Source organism: Phoxinus phoxinus (assembly GCF_949152265.1).
Source record: "Phoxinus phoxinus genome assembly, chromosome: 7".
In the NCBI taxonomy this organism is placed as follows: domain Eukaryota; kingdom Metazoa; phylum Chordata; class Actinopteri; order Cypriniformes; family Leuciscidae; genus Phoxinus; species Phoxinus phoxinus.
Window position 1 is genome coordinate 11,805,971 of NC_136882.1, and position 12,039 is coordinate 11,818,009.

At 37.9% G+C, this 12,039-nt stretch overlaps 1 pseudogene across 1 annotated transcript; it reads right to left on the reverse strand.

The window, feature by feature from the left end:
* Positions 1–932: 932 nt before the first annotated feature.
* Positions 933–6,869, reverse strand: LOC307002368 (interferon-induced very large GTPase 1-like; annotated as a pseudogene). The gene has a single exon. The product of its transcript is annotated as an interferon-induced very large GTPase 1-like (transcript).
* Positions 6,870–12,039: the final 5,170 nt, after the last annotated feature.

Here is a 12,039-nt window from a genome sequence, read left to right on the forward strand (position 1 = left end):
TCGATGAAAACTAGGGTTGCAGTCCCTGAGCCCTTCGTTTTATACGCTAAGCCACCCCCATTCTGGGCCTGCTGCTGCACTGCGTTTAATTGCAAAAATTAAGGATAATATTTTGGCTTCAAATCTCGAGAAAAGATGACTTTACCCGTAGCGTAATGCTATTACGCAGTACTCGTTCCCTCTACTAGAGAGAACCGAGGTTATGTTAGGTAACCGAGTACGTTTTGGTTCATGTCTTGTCATGTGATTCCCTTGTGAATGTGTCATGTTGTCGTTGGTTTATTGTCTGATCATTGTGCACAGGTGTCCCTTGTCTTGTATATTTATATGAGCCCTCATGTTTGCCTTGTTACTTTGTCAAGTATTGTTTTGTGTCACCACAGTTGGTAAGCGCCATGTCTACGTATGTTCATGGTTTTGTTTTGAATTTCATGCCTTGCCTTTGTTTGATCTTGTTTTGTGTGAATAAACTGCACTTGGGTTCTACAAACTTGCCTTCAGTGGACCAAGATTACACTAACCTCAAAAAAAAAAAAAAATGTTTCACTAACATCAAGAATGTTTTTAACATTCTCATTACCAAAACTGAATGTTTGGAAAATGTTCTTTGAACAAAAATGTGTAGGATGGGTTAGCTGCTTCCAGCGCTGTCAGCCTGTGTTTTCACTATGTGATCACTGATGACTCAGAGGAAAATCATTCAGGGATTGTTTCACTGATAAATAACAAACTTAATAGTACATTTTGTCATGAAATATAATTTATTTTAAGATTAGGACCATATTTACATCCAAATGTTAATTTACAATATATATATATTTTTAAATATAAACTGCTTAATTGTCTATTTCAGCCAGAGTAACTGTTTGTGTGCCTGTCGTGCATTTTAAACAGGTATGTGTTATAGGAAAAAGTGATCTTTTTATATTGAATATCTTTATTTCAAATTTCTTTATTGTTTTTTTCTGCATGGAATATCAAATCAACAAATAACACAGATTTTTATGAAATGATGTTTCCACACTGTTAATACCCCAATAAGAACCTCCGTCAAATCCGCAAACTGCAACTTCCAATAAGGAAAAGGAAAAACTATTTTGAAAAAAAAGAGTTAGGAAGCTCTCTTGTTACATCTGGTGAACAAATAGTCACAAAAATTAGTCATTGTCCCAAGTGTGAAACAATAATTTATAAGAATAATTTAAAGCAGACAATTTTATTATCTAGAACATTATTAAGCACAAACTGCAACCCTCAACGATGCAAGTAAATCACTCGCATATGCAACAAAATTTCACTCTAGGTGACAAAAAAAATGAAAACTCAAACAACAAAAGACTCACTGCAAAAAAAAACAACAACTTTAGATTAGATATTATCTAATCAACTATATGCAATTTCACAAGAACTCTTGTACAAGTATTAAATCCTCAGTTGCTTGCCTTTACACATTTGACGTTAAGCCTTAAGTATTTAAATGCAGATGTTGTAGTAATTTTTTGCTAAATGTTACATGTTAAATTAAATTATAAGTTTTCTGTTTAATGAGCAACATCTGTTACAAAAGTTCTCCTTTGCAGTTTATCCTTTTTAGAGAGTGAATTTGATTGCATTTTTAAATGTCTTGTACATACTGTATACTGGATTTCTTTAACGACATATTAATAAAAATAATAATAATTAATTACATTTATATAGCACTTTTCCCAGCACTCAAAGCGCTTTACATAGAAGGGGGGATCTCCTCAACCACCTCCAATAATGGTGAATAATAATCAGAATAATTTTACATAGGCAATCCTTACAACTACTTTCTATGAAAGCCCTCTGCTCTCCCATACAAGAACACATTCATAGTCTTTGAGTTTAAAGTTCTTTGTTCTTTAAATGAAGGTCTTCTGAGCATCGGTCTCTTTCTTCACGTCTCACTGATGAAGAATCGAATAAAATTTCCTCTTTGTTTATCTCATAATGATTCTTAGGGTGCCCTGGGCTTTATTAGAATGGACACAATATATTTCTTCAATTAGAAACATCTTTATTTACATTATGGGCATGAAACTTTTGCATTTGCGTTTAGAATGCTCTATTGTTCAATTCGTTTTTCTAACTCAATCAAATCCAGGATGCTTCTTGTCCTAGTCTCTGCTACACTGAAAAAAAAGAAGTAATTTTCATCATCAAACTGTTGAGACATCCCTACAGTTCAATTCCTTCGGCCTATTATCTTATTTGTTAAGGTTTTGGAAAACAAAAAAAGATGAAGAAGGAGTGTACAAATTTAAACTCTTGATTGCTTCAGCTTTTGAGTATAATCTCCACAATTTTGGGATACTACCACTCCCTTCAAATGACTTCTCGTAGTACATTTCTAGATGTTTCTGGAATTGGCAGACAAACCACTTCCAGTACAGCCACCTTAAAGAGTTTGATGTAAAGCTCCAATTGGCATAAACTGTTCTGTATTGTTTAAATGGAAACCACGTGTCTGATGATTTAAAAAAACGTTTACTTTTCACTATAGTTAAGCAAATATCTGAACAAAGATTTTGTGTTCCATCATAATGCATTCCAATAATTCCAGTCACTCTGTGGAAAGGAACACTGTGGTCTCCATCATGGTTTTCAGTGGTGTTGGTGCAGGTGGCTTTACAGAACGGACACTGAGCCCAACAGCACTGACAGAAGTGATCAATCAGAATCTCGTCTGGTCTGAACTTCAGGTCCAGTTTTTCATCAAAAGTTTTAGCACTGAATCTACAGCTGACGTCTGACAACATATCAGGAAGTTCCTTTATTATCACATCTTCTAGGAGGCTGAAATCATCAACACCATCGAGTTTCACTCCACTGAGGTCTTTTTTAGAGAAGATCAGCATACCTGAAAGCTCCTGTGTGAAACTCTTCAACCACAAATCAACATCTCCACTGTTCATTTGAACTTGTCTAGTAGATTTATGTGCTGCTTCAATGATGAACTGCAGCAGGAGTTCAATGTTCTTCTTCATCTTGGGTAAAACACTGACAGTGAACGTATCAATGATGTACCTACTGACTTCATCTGAAATGAAATTCATTAAGTGTAGTTTGGGATAATTGATGTAGTCCATGTATGCAGAAAAATTTTCCTTTTCTGCCAGAAACGTCAGGATGTGTTTTTCCAGATTTGATCTGTTTCCATTCAGTGATTCACAGTTTGTTCTCAGTTCAGATGTCAGATCTCTGGCAGTCTTCTTGTAGACACTCTGCTCAATGGGCCCTATAAGTCCCTGACAGATGATCTCACCAAAAATGGTAGCTGATGTTGCTCCATGCAGGTGTTTCTGGAAAATACTATAGTACTCTTCTTTCTTCTTCTCCAAATAGAGACCAGGATCATTGTCTTCCCTGAACATTCTGTGTTGTTGAATGAATATCTTGTTTGCTCTCTTAAATATTGAGTAAACAAAATCGATGAAGAATTCATTCTTGAACACATATTCCACTCGTCCCTCCTGATGTTGTCTTTCTCTTACCTTGATATAATCTGTGAGTTGTTGAATGCAGCTTTTATTGTAACCCATTTTTGCGATGTTAAATAGAATGATCCTTTTGTCTATTTGCTGAGCAACATCTGTGACTAGTGCACTTATTTGGGCTTCGTCCTCTTGAGATAAAATGTAACCAAAATTCTCTTTAACTGCTTTGATGTCATTTTTTGTATGTCCTTTAAGTCCACTGGATTTCTTTAACTGTACATAATCTGAATACTTAGGTACAGAAAAAACATCCATGCTCTCACTGCTCTCACCTACAGGAGCACTTTTATAGATGTCACTAAGGATAGTTTTCACATCTCTCAGTATGTCAATCTCTTTGATTGGAGGAGAGACTCTGATGATCTTCTTCACACACTGTGTCCAAAATATATCAAACTCTTTCTTCAGTGTTTCTTCATCATTTGCTTTGTCTTTGAGTTTTAAGGCAACTCCTTTGCTCTTTTCATAGAGAGTGTTTTTATGATGTGTCCTCTGAGCATCAATCACGTTCTTCAAGTCTCGTTGCTGAAGAATCCCATTTAATTTCCTTTTTGTATCTCTAATAATGGTTTCTTGAAGCGCTTGGATTTTTATCTCAAAAACACTTTTCCACTGTATTAGTATATTTGCATCTGGATCTTTCTCAAATAATTCTGCGATTGATTTGGTCACTTCGTCACTTGTCTCTTTCAGTTCTCTTTCAAGATCAGTTTCTTCAAGCTCATGAATTGTTTCATTTTCTATTTTGTTGTGTAGTTTGTTCTCAGTTTCCATCATGGCACTGCGAAGACTCCAGGACCACTTGCCGTATTCGGTCTCTAGTTTCTTGTATACTGCAATCTCCAGAGAATTTTGAAAGCTGAAAACAAATTGTTCGTTAAGTAAAGCTTCCCAGAGATCTTTAATACAATATTTTAAGGCTGCCAGTCTTATTCCATGTGATTTTGAGGCATGAGACATAACTGTTTTCTTTAGTTCTTGAATATTCTCACAATACTTTGGGTTTGGTGGTGCCATAGGTGGGCTGCCCTCCCAGAGCTGAGCAAAATACTTCACATCATTATGTACATCAAATGCAATGACATCACTGAAACATTCTGCCTCATAGACTTCCTCTTTAGCAGCGAGTTTTGTCCTCTCATCCAGTTTCTCCTGCAGTCGTCTCCTTCCCTCCATGTTTTTCTCTCCAGCTGTGATGTCTGAAACGTTCTGATGTACAAACACACAGCTGGGATTCAATCTGACCTTTTTCATCCTCAGGAAGGCCTGAACAACAATCTGAAGAATGTCTTGCATCTCAGATGGGTTTTCTCCAAAGACGATAATCAATGTCAGATTTGCAAGACCAACAACAAATGTGGCCAATTCATTGTCATGATGTCTAGTTGACCTTCCAGCCAGTTCTAGAGCACGTAGACCCTCAGTATCAACAACCAGAATATAGTCAAACTTCATCTGTGTTTTCATCTCGTCTGACACTTTGACCAGCTGCATGAAAGCTCCTCTGGTGCACCTGCCAGCACTGACGGCAAACTGGAGTCCGAACATGGCATTCAGCATAGTGGATTTCCCAGAGCTCTGAATCCCTAAAACTGACAGCACAAAGACTCTCTGGTCTCCCAGTATGTTGATAAGTTCATCTAGAACAGCAGAGATCCAGATCACAGCAACCTGAGCAGCATCTCCATCCATCAGCTCCAGTGGAAGTCCAGAGATCATAATCTCTGCTGCAAGTGTCGGGAGAGAAGAGAAATTAAACTGTAGTTCTTTCTTGTTCTTCTTCACAGATAAACATGATTCGTAGATCTGACCGATCTCCCTGATGATGTGCTCCAAACCAAAGGTTGCTGCTTGAAGTTCCTCAAATGTTCTCTCAAGTTCAGTTTGTTCAACTGTCAGTTGTTCAGATATTCATGATGATTCTCTTTCATTTTTAAGACTGCTGACCATTTTTCATTATACTTATGATGTAGAGCATAAAGGTCAGCTGAGATATATTCATCCAGGAGAATTCCAAGCCATTTAATGAAAAATATCTTATTTGCAGCATCTGAGTTCATTTCTTTAATAAAGAACTGCATAAACTCACTGATGTCAGATTCATGCTGCTGTTGACGGATTTTCTTCATTTCTATTTGCTTTCTACTTATTTCTATTTCTAGTTCATCTCCTTGAGGTCGATGTAGTTCTTTGTTCTTCTGACTCCACTGATGCCACAGTTTCCCCTGATGAGGCAGAAATGATTCTTTGATTCTTCTCAGATCTTTCTTCTCCAGGAAACTAATCATCTGCTGTGCTGCTTCTCTTCCTCTTCTGCAGTCATCATCATCTTTCTCATCTACTCTGATATGTGAGTGTTTGGACACATCTTCAAGTCTGAAAGTGGAAGATGATTCTGAAAGACAGTCAGTTATAGCTCTTCTGAGTTCTTCAGATACTTCAGACTGATTTCTGTTTTTCAACCCGATTTTGAATTTCCCTTTCCGTGTCTCAGTGCATGCTGAATCATTCTCAGCAAAAAGAAAAATGAGTGGCTTTGAGTCCTTGTATAGGTTCTTGAACTTTTCTGCGCTTATGTCCAGTTGTGGTAGAAGAACAACATTGACTGAGGCCATTTCTGTGAGGATCTGCAGCTGTTTCTCATGGTCGCCTGCCCTGCATCACCGTGTAGATTACAGAATGCAACACAGTTAGTGAATTTATCATCATATGATCCAGAAGGGCAGAACCAGGCGATCTCCACCACTCCATCCATCAGGTCTCTGGTTCTGCTGCTGCCTGGGCAGTTCCTGTGGAAGAACGTGTTGTGTTTCTCATTGATCAGGCTGTTCATCAGCTGAGACTTGGATGAGGACACATAGCCTAACCTGAAGAATGCCACCATTGGAGTTTGTACCTTGCAGATCGGGTGGATTCGACTGATGGTTTCATTGTCGGTGCTTCTCATCTTCCAGCTCTTGTTGATTTGTCTGAATGTCCAGAGATGAAACTCAATCTGTTGTGTGAATGGATCAGGAACAAGCAGAGGCAGAGCGTACTGACACTGGGACAATTTAGTCACCATCAGCTGCTTCAGGAAACCATCAGCACAATGAAACCCAGCCATCTGAACATCCATCGGGTGAACCGGGTGAGGTTTACTTGTTTCTCTGTTAGACATTAATTCGAAAAGCATATTATCATAATCTCCTTCATGTGTAAATGAATCATTGCTGCCTTGTTCAGTGTGACCTTCATCATTGGTCTCCTCAACATTAATGTGTCTTGCTCGGTAGTCCATCATGAAAAGCTTTTGAATGAAAGTCTCAATCAGGTTCTCTTCAGTACAGGACTTGTGGGACAGTAATGAATGTGCAGTTAACTGAAGAACATTTCCAGATCTCAGTTTATAGTGATGCTTGTCAAGATGCAATCTGTGAAAGAGTGTTTTTGACCTTGTAATATTTTATGCTCATCTGTTCCCTCACATTCTGTTGTATGCTCTCCAACAGCAGGTCTCTGTAAAATAAAAGGTGTAATGTTATTTATGTGCTAAACATGTTGCAGAGAATTAAGTGAAAAGTACACTGTACATTTTAATTTAAATAGTTTTGCCATTTATTTGACAGATTTTTTCTGTATGTTTGAAATACAGAAAATATTTATAAAATGCTTATAAAATTACAAAAATAGACTGGTGAATTTATATGTCTAAAGTAAAATAACATTAAAACCCAAAAACAACAACAATGTTTTTTTACATTATAAACCCTACATTATAATCCCCATGTTAAACCCTTTACCCCTGCTGTTAACAAGAAGTAATGAAGGAAAGAGAACAACTACAACTGACTTCCAACCACAGCCTGTGAAATCAACTGAAGATAAAATAAGACATTAAATCTCTCAAGATCTCAGCTGAGGAGGATTAAATTAACTCCAAAAACAGCATTAGCAGTTTCACTTAATACTAACCAGTTTGACTTTATTTATGTCATACAGTACGTCTACAGAAGTTCTCATTGAGAATTAACAAAGTATAGAGAATAACATTTTGCAATTATATAAAGATCCAGTCATGCAAAGAAAAAAATATGACATTCCATGAAGCCGTCAGAATTAAAAAAAAGCTAAAAAGCTCAGCCTTGGTTACCAGCAGCAGAAGCAAAGAAAAGCAAAAAAATTTACATGGACCAAAGTTACTGTATAAGCATTTTATATGGGATAAGTGGATGTTACCATTCAGATTGTAAATTTCATTTTTACCACGAAAACAGGAATAATTGGAGGATGTAACTATCAAGCAGCAAATCTGCACATAACTCAGCTCTTACCCTTTGTTTTTCTCCCATTTCTCTTGTAGGGGACTCCCTTGTTTCTTTATTGACTGTAGGTTCATCTTTTGAAACACAATAAAAAGTCACTTGCAAGAATGTTTCTTCAGCTGATTAGAATATATTTTATTGTATTCTGTCAGATGCAGGTATCAGCTAATTCTTACCTATGTAAAATAAGTAAGGGTTTTATAAGTTGTTATAAAAAGATGGCGACAAAGTTGCATTGTGAGGTGGGTAGGTTTTGTTTTGCCTCTTCTTACAATACTATCTGTCTTTACAGTGCTTTTTCAATATTGTAATAAAAACAACTGATTACAAATTACATTATTATTTTTATTTTTAAAGTTCATTTTTAAAAAGCCCGCTAATAATATGTGTCCATCTATCAAATGTGTATAAACATAATAAACATACAGGACAGGTATGTATCCCTGTAGTGGTGCTCTTTTTTATGGCTAACTTTAAAACTAAGTATGTCTTAAACTGCATCAAAGTGCTCTGCAAATGCAAACAATGACTTGTTTAATGCTTAGGAAAGAGCTGTTTAAGTGGAGACTTTGATTATGAAAAGAAAAAGTGTGAAGGAAGGTCCTTGAGTAGAAAGTAGTAACGTCAGTCAGGGAAGATCTTGGTTGCAGGGGTTGCATTATGGTTGGAAATGAAAGTCTGGTTGACGTCAGAACTCGACTGATGTTGGTTTCTGACATCAACACGATTTTCAACCACAATACAACGTCTGTCCAACGTTGGAGATTAACGTCAATCTTACATTGGATTCTGACATCAACCTGATTTTCATTTTCAATGTTGGGTTTGGTCTTCTAAATGTGACTTTTGTCATTGTTTTGGAGCTAGCTTATAGATAACAGTAAGGCTAACATATTCATACTAAAAGCCAAAAAAAACTGGGAACAGCCATTTGGGTGTCCGAAACCAGATGCCACCGGAAGTGCCGCTACGAGATGCCGATGCCGCATTTTGCGCTTGCTCTTTCTCGTCTTCTGAGAAGTGCGGCAAGAATGTAACTTCCAAAATTAGACTCGCTCAATTAAACGTGTGTTCAATGAACAAGAAATCAGCATTGCTTCATTATATCATTCTGGAAAGAAATTTTGACTTGGCATCACCCAAATGGCTGTTACAATCTAAATCTGGCCATGCCACATGGATATACACTGACAGACTTCACCGGTACAGGTGCGTTCTTGCAATTTTATATAGATCTGATATTGCTGTACTCATGGGCGTAGGTTTAGGGGGCGACGCTAGGTACTAGTCCCAATCAATATTTTAAAATGACAAAATTGTCCCCACCAATATTTGTGAGAGAATTACGAGGCGGCCGCCTCCGTCAAATTAGGTACCGCCTTCTGCTTTGGACAAAACTCGGATAGACAGTCACATGCTCAGATACACTTTTTCCACCGTGACGGTTCTGTTGGGTTCCTGTGTCCATTCTGTCCTGTGTCCATCAAACATATTACATGCGCTTCTTGAGGCACACGCGCGCGGTGCCGCGGTCTCTTGCTCTCTCTTCCTCTCTGCCGTGCACGCGCTACGCGGTTTGGAGCACAGTCTCTGTCTCGCGGGCGCGCTCGCGATTCCGGGAGATTTTAACTAATTCGCGGGCATCAGTGAGCCGCTATCAATATGCGCGGGAGACTCCCGTGATGTCTGTGTTTCTATACTGAAATAATATCGCCATTATTATTGATTTTCATTAGGCAATTTTTCAGCGCGTGGTGGGAGCGTTGGCGCTGACTGAGCATACATTTAATAAAATTAGGGGGAAAATGCCCTTTATAAAGGTAAAAAATATATATATTCTGATAAGATTGTTTTCCAACAGCGACGCAATGACACATTGACAATTTAAGTTTGAAGGGAGTAAAGCCTCGGTTTAGGCTATTAAAGAAATGTAATTTTGCCAAAAGAAGAACTTTTATTTAAAATAAATGTTATTTTTAAATCACCCTACTACAGTGTGACATTTTACCATATTATCATGCTTAACACTGATAATTTGAATAATTGTAATGTGATGATCAGATATCTAAATCAGAGAATATCATAGGTTTGGGCGGGTGGATTATTTATTTTTAACAGTGGATTCTGGTGACTCAAAGTACACCAGATTAATGAATTTATCTTTAAAATGTACAAAATTTTCTTACGGGTGGGCATGCCCCCGGACCCCTCTAGAGATACCGAGGTCCACCCACAAAAGTACTGTGGAAAACAGAGTAGGCTATATGTTGGTATATGAAAAATACAAATTAAATTATCTTTTTAATAAAATACATCATCAGAATTTTACCAACTCCGCCTAGTTTTGAGCCAGGAAAAAAACCCTGTTGCAGCTATTTGCATCGATTCCCATGGCCAGGACGACAGTACAGGAACACCGTCATTTGATTGGCTGAAAAAATAAGGGGGTGGTGTGGGGGTGGGATGTCCCCACCAAAACTGAGACCAAACCTACGCCCTTGGCTGTACTATTCCTGTAATGTCTTCCTTTGAGTGCTTGGTGGTCAAAATGAATGGCATTTTACCTGTACTTGTTGTACTTATTCATTGCCCCCCAACTCTGGGTTTTTCTCTGAACTTGCTGAACTGTTGACTTTGTTGAGTTCTATTTGATCAGTTGTTAATAGGGGACATTAATATTCATGTCTACAATGCAGACTGTTTTTAAACAGCTAAACTTTTATTTGTTGTTATGCCTGGCTTTGCATAAATTTAATAATTTAATAATTTATGATTGCGATTCAGTGTCTCCATCGTCTCAAGTGCGCAATCTTGGCGTTATTTTTGACTCGCTCTCTCCGCTCTTCTGGTTCTTGTACTCTTCAGCAGCCTTCATTTACATTAAAGTCTATGAGGGGGATGAGCTTTTTCTGTTTCCGCATGAGAACATGAGAAATTCCCCAACACTGGACTGTTTTAAGAAGTCTCTAAGGACTCATCTTTTTAAAGCTGTCAATTGTCATTTAGTATACTGCTGTTATTTATTTTGTAATAGTTCTTAATATAATTCTTATCCTGTGTAGCGCTTTGAGAAAAGTGCAGTATAAATAAAATGTATTATAATTCACAATTGTTTTTGAACATAATGTTGTGTCCACAACAACCATATACAGTGCATGCGGAAAGTATTCACAGCACTTAACTTTTTCCACATTTTGTTATGTTACAGCTTTATTCCAAAATGGATTAAATTAATTATTTTCCTCCAAATTCTACAAACAATACCCCATAATGGCAACGTGAAAGAATTGTTTGAAATCTTTGCAAATTTATTAAAACTAAAAAACGAAAAATAAAAAGATTTCGCCGGAAACCGAAGCCTCCCCGGGGGCCGCCATTGGCTAACAAGCCATCACCTCCTGTTAGCATACCATTGACTCCCATTCATTTTGGCGTCACTTTGACAGCGAATAACTTTACATCTGAGGCGTTTAAAGACTCCATTTGTCCATTATTTATTTCTAAAGAAACACGACAATGTATAAAAGGCTCCATTACTTTGTATCTTACGCTATGGTCCCGTAGAAGCCGTTTTTGTAAAAATAGGCTAACGATTGCGTCATAACCACTCGACTCTCTGTCGCACAGTCGAGAATTACAGAGTAGACAGGCGGAGAAGCTTGCAGGCAATCGGGGGGACGTGGAGGCATAAAGTCTGATAAAGTCAAGGGAGAAGCCCATAGAGAGTGATAAAGTTGCTCCTGCTGCTAGCTCATGGACAGCTAATACTCACGCTCTCCGTCTCTGCGAGATTCGGAAAGGTAAGAATGATTCAGATTTCTCTCGGCACAGCTACTAGAAGACTGACAACTGTCAGACAGGTTGCTCACGTCACATCTACGTCATCAAGCTCAGTTTGAGCCTGCGCAGTTCGCCCAGCCATCAGGAAGTGAGTGCTTCTAATTGACTTCACTTTTCTCCGTTGAAATCTATGTGAGATAGATAGTATAGTCACAGAGTGTATAGTCACAGAGTGTACAAAAAACAAAGTCACATGAGACACAGACATATTTTAACCGTATAAATACTGGGAACTATATTCTCTGAAGGCGAAGCACTGCTACTTGGGCGGAGTGATAACCGCAGCACCTGAGATGTCATGCTGGTTTTGTTGACAGAAGAAACAACGGCGTGTCTCAGGTGCTGCGGTTATCACTCCGCCCAAGTAGCAGTGCTTC